The sequence below is a fragment of the Chinchilla lanigera genome, unplaced genomic scaffold (assembly GCF_000276665.1).
Source record: "Chinchilla lanigera isolate Chin_1 unplaced genomic scaffold, ChiLan1.0 scaffold00117, whole genome shotgun sequence".
Lineage (NCBI taxonomy): Eukaryota > Metazoa > Chordata > Mammalia > Rodentia > Chinchillidae > Chinchilla > Chinchilla lanigera.
In genome coordinates this window covers 2,959,797-2,976,255 of record NW_004955518.1, presented here as the reverse complement: position 1 = coordinate 2,976,255, position 16,459 = coordinate 2,959,797, and the positions used below count along the sequence as shown (strand labels likewise).

Genomic DNA, 16,459 nt, shown 5'->3' with positions numbered 1-16,459 from the left:
AAAATTGGCTGTACATACTACAAGGAACCTTGTAAACCTATCATGCAGCAAAGTCCTTTAAGAAATTCTCATTAAACAACAACAATGAACTCCACATTAAACATGTAATTTTTTGTTATGTATACCAAGAAAAAGTGTTTCTACCAAAATATCAAATTATCTTAAGTACTTTCAATAAACAGTTTAATCAAGCCTCAAAGGAACCACAGAGGAAAACATAACATTCACTACAACTGAACTGTTTATATACCTCTCAAATTTATAAGTTGATGTTTCCTTGGCATTTGGTCTTCGACTATGAAAAAAATGGTTGTGATTTAATGTCAAAGCCAGATTTTCTCTAACAAGATTTCATTGTAGATAATAAAAATAGCCCTGACACATCTTTTTTACAGGAGATGTAGCTGAGCAAATCTCCTTAGTAATCATGCAAGTAAGGTTTCTGAATCAACTCACAAAACACAGAACTTAACTTTTCATAACGAAGTTAGTATTGTTAGAAACCACTAAAAATCAGATTCATTTTTATGCAGCATCTCTAAACAAATCATATCTTGATGCACTTAATTCCTTCTCAAGCTTCTGATAAATCACAGTACTGTGATATAACTTAATAACAAAGGAAATTTTGGTTACTCTTGTAACTTTTTATAAATGTACTTATTTAAATTCAAATAAGGCGTGGTGGCGCACACCTGCAATCCCAGCACTTGGGAGGCTGAGGCAGGAGGATCATTGTGCGCTCCAGACCAGCCTGGGCTACAAAGTGAGCTCAAGGCCAGCCTGAACTGCATAGCGAGACCCTATCTGAAAAAGACCAAAAAATTAAAAATAAAAAAATAAATAAAAATTCAAAATTACTTGCTTTTGGATATACATATTCAAGTGCCTAAGTATTGTGCTGCAATTGCACAGAAAATAGTTAGTTTTGTTTGTTTTTGGTTTTTGAGACAGGGTCTTGCTATACAGTCTGGGCTGGCCTTGAATTCACAAGATAGGTCAGGCTTCCACTGCCTCGAACTCACGGGGATCTTCCTGCCTTGGCCTCCCCGAAGTAGGGATTACAAACGTGTATACCATGCTGGGCTAGTTTTTAACTTCAGTGTCTTTTTTAAAAAAAATCAGAAATACCTTCTATTCAAGAAACTCAAGAAGTCATATAAAATGTGCATTATAAGTATGGATGAAGCTTTCATAGTATTTTTGTTTCTGGTCCCTTAAGAATGTCTTTCTCAGATCTTTTTGGGCCACTTACATCCCAAACACCTAGTTCCTGGCACAAAACAGGTATTCATGAAGAGGTGTGAATACAGAATATCAAAATACAGGTTTGTCTCACTTGATATCATCTCATAGTGTAAGTATTTATAAAGTGTTAAGTGAAAAACTGAATTTTGGAAAAGCCAGTAATATTTTTCATGTCATGTCATGTCATGTCACTTAAAGAACATGAGGTGAATTATCTGTTGCACTAGACTAACAAATATTCCAAATCTGTCCATTTGTGAGTCTAAATTTTTATATATCAAGTTTGCTGAAAAGCAGGGCAACTTTTTAAGACTTGTACAATCCACAGAACTAATACATTATGAGGAAAAAATGTGGTACAATGAAATTCATATGGGTTTTGGAATCTAACTTTAACTTGCTTTCAGAGCCATAAGCAAGATCTTAACTTTTAAAAATTTGAAAAAAATAAAATAAAATAAAAATAAAAATTTGAACATTCTTACAGTACAATAAGGATAATAATTATTTGATAGGGCTTTTTATAAAGCCTAAAGGCTGAGGTGTATGTAAAATGCCTCATCCCCTTATAGGCTTTCAAAGCACTGATTATCACATGCATTTCAAAAGTATCTTCACACCAAGCTAAGACATGAGCAAAACAGAAAACTTTTAACACATCCTTACTACTGCAATGAAATCTTATAAATATTATAAAAAATATGCTTTAAGTTGCTACAGCTAAACACAGATTTCATTTTATTAGTTTAAAAATATATATGATGGGTCTGGGGGTGTGCATCAATGCTAGAGTTTGCCTAGCATTCAGAAGGCCATGGGTTCAATACCCGATACTGCCAAAAACAAAAAGCGAAAAGACATATGAGTCTTTTTGGACTTACTTTCCAGCCTCATGTAAAAAGCTAAAAAAGTGAAATAAACATCACACCTGTCTTATCAGCAGTTTAAACTATCTTATCAGCAGTTTAAAATCTGTGAAAATAATATATGTGATAGTACAATTTTTTTTTTGTACCGGGAATCAAACTCAGGACTTTCCAGGTAGATGCTGTGCTACTGAGCTATATCCCTGGTGATAGTACAATCTTAAGAGATTTGCCTATCTAGTAAGTTATGATAAATACCTTAAAATGCAATGATGTTAGTCGGGGTTAAAAATATAGCATCTAAATCATAATTACCCTTGCTAATAAAGCAGAACTGTAATATGAACTATCTAAAATAGCAGGCAAGTTAAAAATAACTTGTATCTAGTTTTGAAATATATGACCTGCAGCAGATTTATATTCCTAATCATTATGTTTAATTATTAGCTTAAATAATGATTATGCTAATAATGTTAAAATTAATTGCTTTATTGATAAACACCAAGAGAGTAATATTAAAGGAATGCATGCTGGATAGAGAAAACTTAGACGAAATCTAAAATGTGCCTAATAAAGAGGTGACTATTTTTTTTATAACAAAAATACACAACAGGTCAAGAATTTATAGTAAACAAAAATCACTGATATGTATCTCATAAAGTGTTATAAATGGCCTATATTTACTTAAAAATTTCTACCTGTAAGAAAGTAGAACTTTAGTCTTTTGTATGTAAAGTACTAAAACTATAGTTCTATTTCAACATTAGTTATTTTACTGAATTGGTTATTTAAAAAATGAGGCAATCATACTTCTTTATTACATGTCCCTTAAAATGCTGCTCCCTACCATAAAATATAACATAGTTAACCTAACAGCATGATACATTTTTCCAAATCCAAGATTCCAGAAGATTTAGTAAGATTTAAAAGCAAGTTTTCAAGATGGGCGTGGTGGTACACACCTGTAATCCCAGCACTCAGGAGGCTGAGGCAGGAGGATCATCGCGAGTTCAAGACTAGCCTGAACTGCACAGTGAGACCCATCTCAAAAAGATTAAATAAATAAATGCAAATTTTCACAATTAAAAATATCTAGATAATTCTTAGAAATTCCTTTTCAAAGATAGGATCACTTTTGAAAAGTAATTTTGATTATTGTCCTCTAGGATGTATATTACAAATTTTCCTATACTATGAAGGAGTAGGATTAAGCAAGTCTAAAATTTATTCTTGTGCCCCACTGATTTTGCTTGCTGTAATAGATGTTCATTAATGTTTTAGAATTTTTTTTTTTTGGTCTTTTTGAGACAGGGTCTCATTATGCAGTTCAGGCTAGCCTTGAGCTCACTTTGTAGCCCAGGCTGGTCTCCAACTCACCACGATCCTCCTGCCTCAGCCTCCAAAAACTGGGATTACAGGTGTGCACCACCACACCCAGCTAGAATTCTTAAGAAATGCTGAATGATTCTACTTTTCACTCAATTAGTTGCTTGAATCTGATAATCTTCCATCACTTAATATGGTTTTACAAAGAATTAAGTCATTTTGTGTTTTCCTTAGTAATACCATTTGATGAAGTTACTTATATTTAAAAAATTAAAGTATGCAGAAATTACAATCATATGTTCTAACAAAACTATTTTGATTTTTAAGTATTTTTTTCTATATATGTATGGATATTTTAAAAGAAATCCCCACAGACAGAAAAAAAGACTATGCATAGCCATGTATGAATGAAAAATTAATTTCAGTTTAGAGAATTACTAGAAACACCAAAGAATTTACAACTTATAGGTAACTGTTTAGAGTGTTTTCTTTCTTTTTAAAAATTATCTTTAAATCAACAAAAACAGCATATATTTATGGTACAGAACATAATGTTGTGAAATATTGCGTGTATGCATCACAGAATGGCTAATCCAGCTATATCTTAAATCACATATTTTTTGGCAGGAGAATATGTTAAAGTATACATTGTTATTAACTACAGTCACCATGCTGTACAACAGCTAAAAGTCATAGGTGGTTTATTTCTAAAACAAAAGTAAAATACAACCATAGGTACATACAGAGTACATACTGTGTATCTAGTTGTTAAATACAGTCCCCTTCCCCTCAAAAAACCCCGAAAACGGGAAGCAGACTATGTTAAAATGCCATTTTGGTTCCCAGTTATATTCTCTGCCCCTTTTCTTTGTGTCTCAATGACAACCTACATTAGCCAAGTATCAGACAGATAGTACTTAATGAGAGAAGAGAAAAAGGAGGTTCAACTACACTGTATCTTTGCTATTACTGAACAAAGCATTATTGTGTATATTACACGCAGTGTATAAAATTCACGAGAGGATGAATACATAAGAAAAAAACATGTTTATATAAAATACATATAAATTTGGCAGTTAACACTGAGATGTTTAGTGAAGCCAAGGGTATGTACACATTAAGTAAAATCATTCCTAAGCTTTATTCTGTATCACTCCAAACTCTCCATTTAACTAAAATATGTATTCAAAAAATGTTAAAAGAATTACTTTTAGCTCATTTCATTTTTAGAATCAAACATTTGTTTCAAGGCAGGTTCAAGGCAAAGGGGAAAAAAGCAGTTGAGGATTTCAAAGTAAAAAAAAGACTTAGCAACTCTCCAATGTTATAAATTACTAATGGAGTAAAAAGCTAAAACCTCTTCAACAGAAATGGTTTTCCTGGGGCTGGAGGTTTAGCTCAGCGGCATACTGCTTGCCTAGCAAACGCAAGGTCGTGAGTTTGATGCCTGGCATGGGAAAAAAAAAAAAAAGAAAAGAAATGGTTTTCCCAACAAATAAATGCTCCCACCGATCTACTTCTTTTCTGCAAGGGAATCATGTATGATGATTTCTGTAAGATTCAGGTATTATAAAAGATCACTCCTCTGCGAAAGTATGTGAATGAGTTTTTTAAAAAGTGGGAGGTGCTGAGCATCTGATCTTTTAAAAGGGAAGATACATTCGCTAAGGTGTTACTCATTATCAGGTATAGCACTATTTATATGCATTATCTCTTCAAGGTGCCAAACACAAAAGCTCATGAGGTGCTGGGTAGAGACTGCTAATTACTTATTCAATGTGCATTCTCTCCTTTGTTAAAAACCAAACCATTTAGGTGGCAACTGGACTCTGAACAACCCTGTATGTTTTCCATTGTTCTGTGGCTGCTAGCTGTGACCAAATTATCAATTTTGCCCAATGGAATCTAAGCAGAGCGTGACTTTTGAGTTATTCTTAAAACCAGTAATAAAGCTGCTGTAGCCCCTTTGCTTTCTCCCTCTTACCCCATTTTGGTAACTGAGATGTAGATATGATGGATAGGTGGACCACCTTGAAGATGGAAGCCTTAAGTTAATGATGGCAAAGGGCTGGCCATGGCACCACCACTGTGTAATAATGCCTTCAGACTGGACCCAAAGAACTCAGGAAGAAGTTGCACCAAAGACATGAGGTTGAAAATGGGTGAAATAATGTTAAACGAAGGCCATCAGTAAAATGTTGAAAACAGGTGAAATAATGTTAAATGAAGGCCATTAGTGTGTAGGCCATCCCATCTACACACTACACATAGCCATTAGGGCAAGGCTAAGACCTAGCTTAAAACCTGAGTTTCTTATCCTGGAACTTCCTTTAGAAAGAGAAAAAAAATGTGGTTAAATCACTGATATTTTGAAACGTTTGTTAGCATAATTTATTCTAACAGGCAAAGGTGGGTAGTATTAGAGCTCTTATTTCACAGGTGAAGAAATCAGGACCCAGAGAGTTAGGCAACTTCCCTACAGTCACACAGCTAGCAAGCAACCTTCAAAATGCCAAGTTCCTAATCACTACGCAACACTGTCGTTAAACTGGACCCAAAGAACTCAGTGGGAAACTTGACAAGTGGGCATAAGGCTTGAAAATGGGCAAAATATTGAAGACCACCATCCTCACTCATTAGACTAGGACTACACTTAGCTCATAATAATGCGAGAAGCCACAATTAACCAAAAAGGAACTGAGTCCTGCCTACTGAACATGCTGAAAGAAAAGACCAGGGCAGAGAACCCATTCCAGAGATTTGTGGGGCCACAACAACAAGAGGGAAAGGGAGTGACTGAAGGGTAAGGGAGTCTAGCTGGGAAAGAAACTTACGTGAACCAGATTGTCCTCATTCATGCACAGAATCATTACTGAATTAAATCTGGAAGAAATACACAGCTACCAACTGGAAATAACTTGAAAGTGATCTCTAACCAAATTCAGTAGTGTAGCTAGACACAAAATCAACATTCAAAAATCAATCTTGTGCACAAACAACAAACTCACTGAGAGAGAAATTAAGGAAACCACATCCTTCAAAATAGCATCCAAAAACACAAAATACTTAGGAATCAATCTAACGAAGTACAAGTTCTGTACTTTGAAAATGACAGTACTCTGAAAAAGGAGATCAAAGGATAGCTCTTGCTCATGGATAGGAAGAACCAACACAGTGAAAATGACTACACTCCTAAAATTGTTACACGGATTTAAAGCAGTCCCAATCAAAATAACATCAGCATACCTCATCAAACTAGAGAAAACATTCCTAAAATTCTTTTGGAACCAGAAGAGACCTAGAATAGCAAAAACAATTCTCAGCAACAGAGGCAAGGCTGAGGGCATTATAATTCCTCACTTGAAATTATACCACACAGCAACTGTGATAAAAACAGCACCCACACATCTACACACTAATAGATTTATTTTCTATATCCTTCAAGACACATATTGATTACTTTGTATTATAGTGTTTTATAAGACAAAATGTGAAGTTATTATTTAAAAGTCTTATTTTACACAGTCACTGGACAGGCACATATCTATGAACCATTAAAAGACTTGAAGCATAAGAATATATACATAAAGAATCCATTGGAAATGAAAAGTATTTGAGCCAGGCATGGTGGTGCACGCCTGTAATCCCAGCACTTGGGAGGCTGAAGCAAGAGGATCGTTGTGAGTCCAAGGCCAGCCTGGGCTACAAAGTGAGCTCAAGGCCAGCCTGAACTGCACAGCAAGACCCTATCTCAAAAAAAAAAAAAAAAAAAAAAAAAAAAGAAAGAAAGCAAAAAAAGTATTTGAAAACTGGCCAATTAATAAATGAAAGTATTAACTAACACCAATACAGTTAAATATCCATGAACGTTACACTGGTACCCGGGTGTCTTTTTGTTTCCACTAATTTATATTGCACTAAATTACAAAATAGAATGGATACAAAAATATTCTTATTTTAAAGGACTCAGGGAAGATGCCTACTAACTCAGATCATATAGTTCCCTATGTGATTTTATAAAATCACATAGGGAACTATAGGAATAATTGGTAATGCTTGAATTGAGCATATACCTAAATGAAGTTGCTAACACTAGTGGTAGATTTCTTCTAAATTTTATTGAAATATGATAAAGGCCAGTATGACTCACATGACTTCCAGGAAGATGGCGTGGTGAGCAGCAGAGAAAGAGCCTCTCTGTGGGGCACTGGAATATAGCAACGAATGCAGCAAGGGGAGGAAGAGAAGAAGGAAGGAAGTGGGTCCCCTGGTCTCAAGAAGGATCTGAAGTGAGAACTGAAGCCCATGGGGAGAACAGAGAGAAACTTCAAGGAAAAAGGTGGCAGGCAGCGCCTCCTCTGAGTCGGGAATCACTGTGTGAGAGGCGCGTTTCAAAACTGCTGACGCAGGGTGATTCCTGGTAACCTCAGAGGCCTTTATGAAGAGATGTAGCAGTGCAAGGGAGCAGTGAAAGCCATGGACTGCCCTGGCTGGTCCACCTTCAGCCTTTCCATGGGAGAGGCGATCAGTCAGGAGCCATCTTGGAGAAGAGCCAACCGAGCTCTGAACTCAGAACAACTGCTGGCTCCATCCAGCAGCTCCCAGCTGAGTTCAGTGCAGAAGGTGCACTGACTGCTGCAGGCTGAACAGGTTTGGCTCCAGCCTCATGGCCAGAAATCAGCCTGAACTTCAGGGGTGCTAAAGGTGCAGGCTCACTGCGATTATTCACTGTCCCGCCATAAAGCTTTTTGCTGGCTTGCTGGGATAAATCAACACAGATCTGGCCTCTGCACACGCGGTCTACAATGACAGCAGAGACAATATGCTTTACCAGTAGGGTAGTCCATCTAAATTTTCTTTACTTAGAAAGAAATGTCCAATATGAATTGACACATTTGAAATATTCTTAGTTATTATTTATTCAGAGATTCCTCAAAGGATCTCTCCTGACTGAGCCCTTTTACTCTAATTTATTATTTTCATGTCCTATACTAGAAATGATTTTTTTAAAGAGTATCGTGAACAACCAAATAAATTTCAAACTGACACCAGCTGAAATGAATAGCCCTCCCTTTACTAGGGCAGCCAATGGGAAAGAAGGGAGGTATATGAAGAAAAATGATACATGATATCTGAGTATCACTTTGGTTTTGTGCTGACGACATACGACAAGGACCATTTAGGAGAATGCTAACGTACCAATATAAACAATTACCTCTCTTAAGAGTAAATTCCTCTAAATATCTGAGAAAACTGTCATAGATTCAAAAAGGAACAAACAGGACCTCTTCAAATCACTTTAAGACCTATATGGAAGAATTAAAGCAACAAACAGGTAATTTAGGTGACAGGGGTCAGGTATAAGAAACCCAAAGAAATAATTACCAGAAAAGTAATACAGCAACCATTTTTTTTTTTACATCAAATGGGCAAGATGGACCAAATTAAGTAAGACAAAAATGTGCACTTGTTAAAAATTACATTTCAACACCAAAGAAGTGAAGGAAGGAATACAGAAGTGTGAGGGAAGGAGAAGAGGGAAATATGGTCCAGTAAGTAAGTCAATGCTTCAGCCTATGTGTTCACAGTGTACAGCAATTCAAAAAGTAAACATAAGCCACAACTGCACTGTGAGAAATTATATACATACATAAGTACACATATGAGAAAATTATAACCATATATCTTAAATAGACAAAATAGTGACAAATCTAATAGGAGAACTAAAGTTCTACAATAGTCCTTTCAAAATGGCACTATTTTGTAAAGTTTACTCATCAACATTTTTTAAACATGAGCTCTAACACTGAAATCTAGACAATGAAGAATGAAAATAAGTAATTTAAGAATAAGACAGCATGATCAAAAGACTAGAAAGTACACATTTATTTATAATACTAAGGTTAAATAGGAAAAGTATTAGCTGTAGATCACTAATCTTTAAAAGCTTGATATTCAGCAATTCTTTCAGTTCTTTTTCCTCTGATAATTTCAAGTAAATTAACTAACTTGTTCCTATTCTCTACAATGGTGCGTTATCTACCTCAAATTTCCCACTGAAAACAGCTACAAAAGCTCAATAAGATATTAAAAGCATAAAAAAAAAACCCAGAAAATAATAAGGAATTATGAGCCCTTAACATAGGCAAAATAAGAATCTTGAGGTCACAGCCAATCTAGGGAAAATGAGAACCTTTATTAATACAGCCTCCCAGGTAGGAGGAAAAAAATCAAGGCCAGACTCTACACAAGGTAGAAAATCTATCAGGAGTTTCTTATCACAAAAAATTTAAAAATCAAAGGTCTGTACCCTTGAGGTGATGATAAACAAGAAATGGGAAAAGCCCCCAAAAAGTGTAACTAGGATAACTACAGTTCCCAGTTTTCTGCAAACAATCCTCTTATATTTAAGAGTCCAGGCATATTTTTTTTTTAAAGTTCCTTTTTACTTTCAAAAATGTTTCAGCTAGGATGCTAAGTTACATGGCCAACACAGTGATCAACTAGTTCAATCTTCTAGGCTACGCTATCAGAAAAATCTCAAGCACCAAGAGTGGTTTAAAGTGATTGTAGTAGACTCTGAGGATGACTGCCAACAACTCTTTCTACCTTGTTATATGCACGAAGCTGGTCTTATCAAAAAGTACAGCCTATTTTATTTCCCCTGTCCTTGAATCTGGGATGGCCCTATAACCTGATGTGACCAACCGATTGCAACTGAAGTGACCTGAAGAGGTCTATAAACCTGTGTTCTTTTTGGAAAAGTAAATATACTTGGCCTGACCCTAACTGATGAAAGCACACTGGAAAGAGACCACACAGAGAGAATAGGGTACACCAGTCCAACTGTACCAAGTCTCAGGCAATCAACTTAGAAGTCTTCGATACTGCACTGTGCCCACCTCTCGTTGAATGAGTATGTAATTCAAGTTGACATCTGTGGAGCAGAAGCAGCCCAGTTTAACCCAATCTACCCAGATTCGTAGAAACACTACATCACTACCGTTCTGAAGACTCAGTTCTGGAGAAGCTTGTTACACTGCAATAAATTACTAAAACTGGATCAGAGTTAGGAGTAGTCATAAGTGCCTAGGAAAGATAGGTCTTCAAAGGGAACAAAGAACTTTCCCTGAAAGTCATATTTTGTAAGTCATTCTATAAACACTTAGCTAAGAAACTAGATTCACTGAATAAGTATAAGTAAAAGCACCAATAAACCAACAAACAAAAAAATACTGACTTAAAAGGGCTGGGGATTTAGCTCAGCGGCACAGCACCTGCCTGGCAAGCGCAAGGTCTTGAGTTTGATTCCCAGTACCAGAAAAAAAACAAAAAAAAAAGGGGGGGGGGGCGGCACTGGTGATTTAGCTCAGTGGCACAGTGCCTGCCTGGCAAGTGCAAGGTCATAAGTTCGACTCCCGGTACTGAAAAAAAAAAAAGCTCCAATAAAAAAGCAATCTTAAAAGGCATCAGAGATTGAAATTAAAAACTGGACTGTGGTTAAAACAGTAACAAGAACAAGAAGACTTTGAAATATCTGTAGAGGAAATTGTCATACATTCAACAAGGAACTAAACAACATCCAGAAATAAAAAATAGAATAGATACAATTTAAACCTCACTGCACTGGGTATGGTGCTGCATGCCCATAATCCCAGCAGTCAGGAGGCTGACGCAGGAGGACCACTGCCAATTCGAGGCCTGCCTGGGTTACAAGGTGAGTTCAAGACGAGGCTGAACTACAGAGCGAGACCCTGTCTCAAAAAGACCAAAACACAAAACAAACAAAAAAAAGACACACACAAAAAAATCACCTCACCAGGTAAGTTTTATATCAGACTAGATATAAGTGAAAAAACTTGAGATATGAGAAAAATAAACTTTCCAGAGTACAGTATGGAAAAAACAGGCAAAAAAAATCAGAACCAAGGTACAGAAGATATAATGAAACAGCTGAGCATATGCTCAAAACAAAGTTTAGTCAGAATTTCAGGAGAGGAGAAAAAGGGATGACATCTGAAAAACTTCTGCAACTGAAGAAAGATGGCAGTAACAGATAACCTCAACGAATCTCAGACAGCTTAAACAAGGAGCAAGTCATTCAGGTATACCACACTAAAACTGTAGAGTGAAAGATCAATCCCAATAGCCTTATAAATAAAGAAATTTACTCCATGTTAAGAATTGTAAAAAAGTCTGAAATTTTACCCTATTTAGAAGCTGACTGGGCCTGTAATAGTTTTACAGGTGCTGGAAGAAGGCATGAGATCTGTGGACTAGGGAAAAAGGGTTTTATTATTCTTAGCAATGCAGGTGGTATGAGTACATCTGCACCAGTTCCTCATTTCTCCGAAGTCCCCAAGGGGTCCTGCAGAGGAGCTCAGGATGCCATGGTCTCAGTGAACACCAAACTCAGGAAATCACAAATCCTGTGGGGGGACTACTAGCAAACCTACCTACCTTTGCCCTGTAAGATGACCTTATTTGTACTATTCAAAGCTTTTTACTACACTATTCTTGAAAAGACATTTTGGGACAAAAACGTTAAGATGTATAGGAATGCCATAAAGAATTATCCCCCCACCAAAAAAAAAGAATTATCCCCAACACTCCATAATAAAAACTAGTCCACAAAGAAAATTCCATACTCAGATTAACCAGGTGCTGGTTAATTTTGCTACATATTTAAGGAAGAAATAAAGCTACATTATACAAATTCTTCTGGATAATTCAAAAAAAGGAAACATATTCCTAACTTACTTTTTGAAGCCAGTATAACCTTGGCACCAAAACAAGGCTACATGAATCAACTAATAAAACAAAGAGTGGGCCTGAAATAGACCTGTGTAGATACCTGATTTAAGGCAAAAGCAGTGATGACAATGAGAAAAAAAAGTCTTTTAAAAAACACATCATATTCATCCACAGGGAGGAAAAATAAAATTTAACCCCTATTTCATACATACAGAAAAATAATTCCAGGTAAATTATAGCTCTAAATGTGAAAAACAATGAGAACACACTTCTGGGAAATGTTAGAGGAAAATGTCTTTTGATCCTTCAGAGGCTGTACAGTTTCTTAAAAGAGAGACAAAAGGCATAAGCCACAAAAAACCGACAAACTGAACTACATGAACGATGACTCCTATTCATCAGAAAACATCTTTAGGAGAGTGAAAAGACAGTATAGAATAAAGGATATTTTTGACTAAGGAATATACCCAGAATATATAAAGTAGTACAACTCAGAAAGAAAAAGATGGTCCAATTGGGGCTGGGGATTTAGCTCAGCGGCAAAAGCGCCTGCCTGGCAAGCGCAAGGTCGTGAGTTCGGTTCCTGGTACCGGAGAAAAACCAAAACCAAAAAAGAAAAATATTAGATGGTCCAATAAAAAATGGACAAATGACCTAAACAAGCATTTCACAAAACAAAAAACCCAAATGGATACTCAAGGAAATGTCAGATAAAACTACAATGAGCCAGGCCCTGCAGTGCACAACTGTAACCCCAGCACTGAGGAAGCTAGGGCAGGAGGACCGCAAGTTTGAGGTTGGCCTGGCCTATATACCAAGTTCAAATGCAGGTTGCTGCATTATATAGCACAGACCCTGTCTCAAAAAGACAAAAACCAAATTAAAAAAGCACAATGAAAAATCATTACACATGCATTATAACAGTTAATTTTTAAGAAATATATATAACAATGCCAGTAGAGAGGACTTAAAACAAAAGAATTTATTTCGAGATAGAGAACCAATGATACGACTCCTCTGGAAAACAGCTTGGCACTAACAATTAGAAGTGAAGAAATGCCCTGTGACCACACAAAGTCGACACTTAGGAATATACGTGTTTACAAATGTGATAACAATACAGTCTCTAAGCCAAAACTTACAAACATACTCACTAACAGTAAAACTGAATAGACGTCCATACTTTGGAATCCAGTAAAGAGACTGAATGACCTATTGCTATACATAGATCAATCCTAGAAAACAATGCTCTATGAAAAAACCCATACCCCTCTGGCAAAAATAGGGCACGCATTTTGTGATTCTATTTATATAATACTCCAAACTAGGAAAAGTAAAATAAATTGCAGAGGAGTGAAGGTTAAAATGCTAAAATGATGAGAGAAATAAAGTGATTACCGTAAATGCCAATGAAAATGTTATCTCTGTGCAAGGAGTGAGCTATGGTCAAGGTAGGATACTGGCAGTCTCCCTGGAGCTAGGCATCTTTTCTTTCAGCTACTTATGTTAATGTATCTTTTCTGCATGTGTTACTGGTCGTATTTTCAAATATTTTTTAAAAATTACCTATACACTTATTTTTAAAAATAGTCACTCTGAAAAACAGTTTGGCAGTTACTTATAAAATTGAACTTGAAATTATCACAGGACCTAGGCAAATGCATTTACAAAGAGAAATGAAATCTTATGTTCACACAAAAATCTGCACGTAAATGTTAAGAGCCAAAACTAGATATAGTCCCAATGTCTTTCTGTGAGTGATGTCCTTAATAAACTGTGCTACATCTCTACCATGGGATACTGAACAACAGAAAAGAATGAACTACTGATATAGATATATATAGATATAAAACCTTAGATAAATCTTCAGAGAATATATGCGAAGTGAAAAAAGCATTTACATATTTATTTATATATATGTGTTTATATAGATACTGTACAAGGCATTTAAAAAGACAGTTACAGAAATGGAGAACAGATCAGAGGTTTTCAGGAAAATATTCTCAACAATACTAATCATCAGGGAGATGGAAATCAGAATCACAATGAGACTTCACTTCTACTAGGATGTCTGTAATCAAAAGAGATAAACAATAACAAGTGTTGATAAAGATGTGCAGAAGCTGGAACCCTTATATGTTGGTAGTAGGAGTGAAAAATGGTGTTGCTGTTATGGAAAATAATCTGATAGTTCTGCAAATGGTTAAACTTATGAGTTATATATGATCCAGCATTTCACTGAAGAGAAATAAAGACACAGATTCACAAAAATTTGTACACAAACATTCATATCAGCACTAGTTGTAATAGTCAATAAAAGAAACCATCCAAATGTCTGTACACCAAGTAATATAGATAATCTATGCTATGTCTACAAACCATGGCATATCCATACAACAGAATATGATTTAGCAATAAAAAGAAGTAACAGCCTGGCGTGGTGGCACATGTCTATAATCCCAGCACCCGGGAGGCTGAGGCAGGAGGATCGCTGTGAGTTTAAGACCAGCCTGGGCTACAAAGTAAACTCAAGGCCAGCCTGAACTGCATAGTGAGACCCTGTCTCAAAAAGACAAAAAAAAAAAAAAAAGAAGTAACATACTGATCATACTACAAAATGTACAAATCCTGGAAATACCATGCAAAGTAAAAAAAAACTGAAAAAAGTCAACTATTGTATAATTCCATTTATACAATTCCATTTATAATTCCATTTACACAACTGGACAATTCATAGAGTTACATGAATTGTCCAAAACAGTCATGTAACTCTATAACACCACAAAGTAGATTAGTGGTTGCCTATTGCTTTAGAGGTTAGCATGGGAGTAATAGGTAACTGCTAATATGTGTGAGACTTTCTTTTCATGAAGTGATGTAAATCTTGTAAAACTGTAATGAAGGGCATTCATACTGTAAATACACTGTAAGTGAATTGTATATTTCAAGGTTGAAGTGTCAATGTCCCAATAAAGTTATACTACAAAAAGGCAATATGAAGCAAACACTGACTTATAAGAGCATTAAATAACAACAGATTTACTTACACAAATAGGGAAATTTGAAAAGTTCAGAAATCCAGTACCATGACTAAGCAGTTAGAATGTAGTTTTATTATAGTTCAAAATGGAAGGGAAAAGAACAGTGCCTACAGCAGAGGATCTGAGAACCACCTTTATTCACAGATGATGTGAGATACATGGGATCTGCTCTAAAATAACAAGTAGTAAATAAAACAACTGTGAAAGGAAGATAAAAATTTATGTGACTGGCCATTTGTGTTAATTTCTGAAAGTCAGCAATAGGGGTATATATATTATTCTCTTGACTACATTTGAATTGTCCATTAAAAAGAAAGAAAAACCAAATTTCCACACAAAATTAATTGTACCAGTTTTACAAAGCTACCTGTGGTTATACCGAAATGGTTTAACAAAGGATTTTAAAATATGACATTTCCTAAACAGTTCACACAGAATTTTAGTATCCTTCAAAATAAAGCACATTACTTTACAATGAAAATTCTTACCAACTTTTATCAACTATATATGATCTCATTAGATTTAAAGCAGCTAAGGGGCTGGGGATTTAGCTCAGCAGCACAGCGCCTGCCTGGCAAGCACAAGGTCATGAGTTTGATTCCTGGTACCGGAAGAAAAAGAAACAAATTCACTGTAGATTTAAAGCAGCTAAGATGTGTTACTATCTGTAAAAGATCAGTATATCCAAGTAACAATCTGTATAGTCAAATAATATATCAACTAAGCCAATTCAATCATAACCGCAAGCTGGGCTTGGTGATGCAGGTCTATAATTTTAGCATTCTGGGTAGTGGAGGCAATTTAAGCTCAGCCTGGGCCACTTAGTGATACCTTAGTGCAAGGCCCTAGGTTCAATACCCAGAACTGGGGGTGGGTAAAAATGACGACAATGATAAAAACAATCATAACAAAAATAGAAACAAAAACTAGCTGGAATAAGGGCTAAAGGACCTGAACAATATTATATACACATAAAGCTAATCATTTCTACTAAGAGCAACTGTATGTAACAATGATCAAAAAATATGACATGTATGAAAGTATTTTGAGAATGACAAATATTCAAGTGGTAAGGTAGCAGAAATAAGGTGCATTATTTGAATAAAATGAGAGAAAATAAGTCAGTGAAGCACTTGCCTAATAGGATAAACAAAGCTAATAATTGTTTTTTGAGCAATACTTTTCGTCTAAAAATGGCAGAAATACTCCTCATTGCTCAGAATA

The 16,459-nt window shown here is 35.7% G+C and overlaps 1 protein-coding gene across 1 annotated transcript in view; it reads right to left on the bottom strand.

Moving 5' to 3' along the window:
• Nucleotides 1-16,459, bottom strand: part of Gtf2f2 (general transcription factor IIF, polypeptide 2, 30kDa) — a 152,040-nt gene that overhangs the window by 88,043 nt on the left and 47,538 nt on the right. The window lies entirely within an intron of this gene.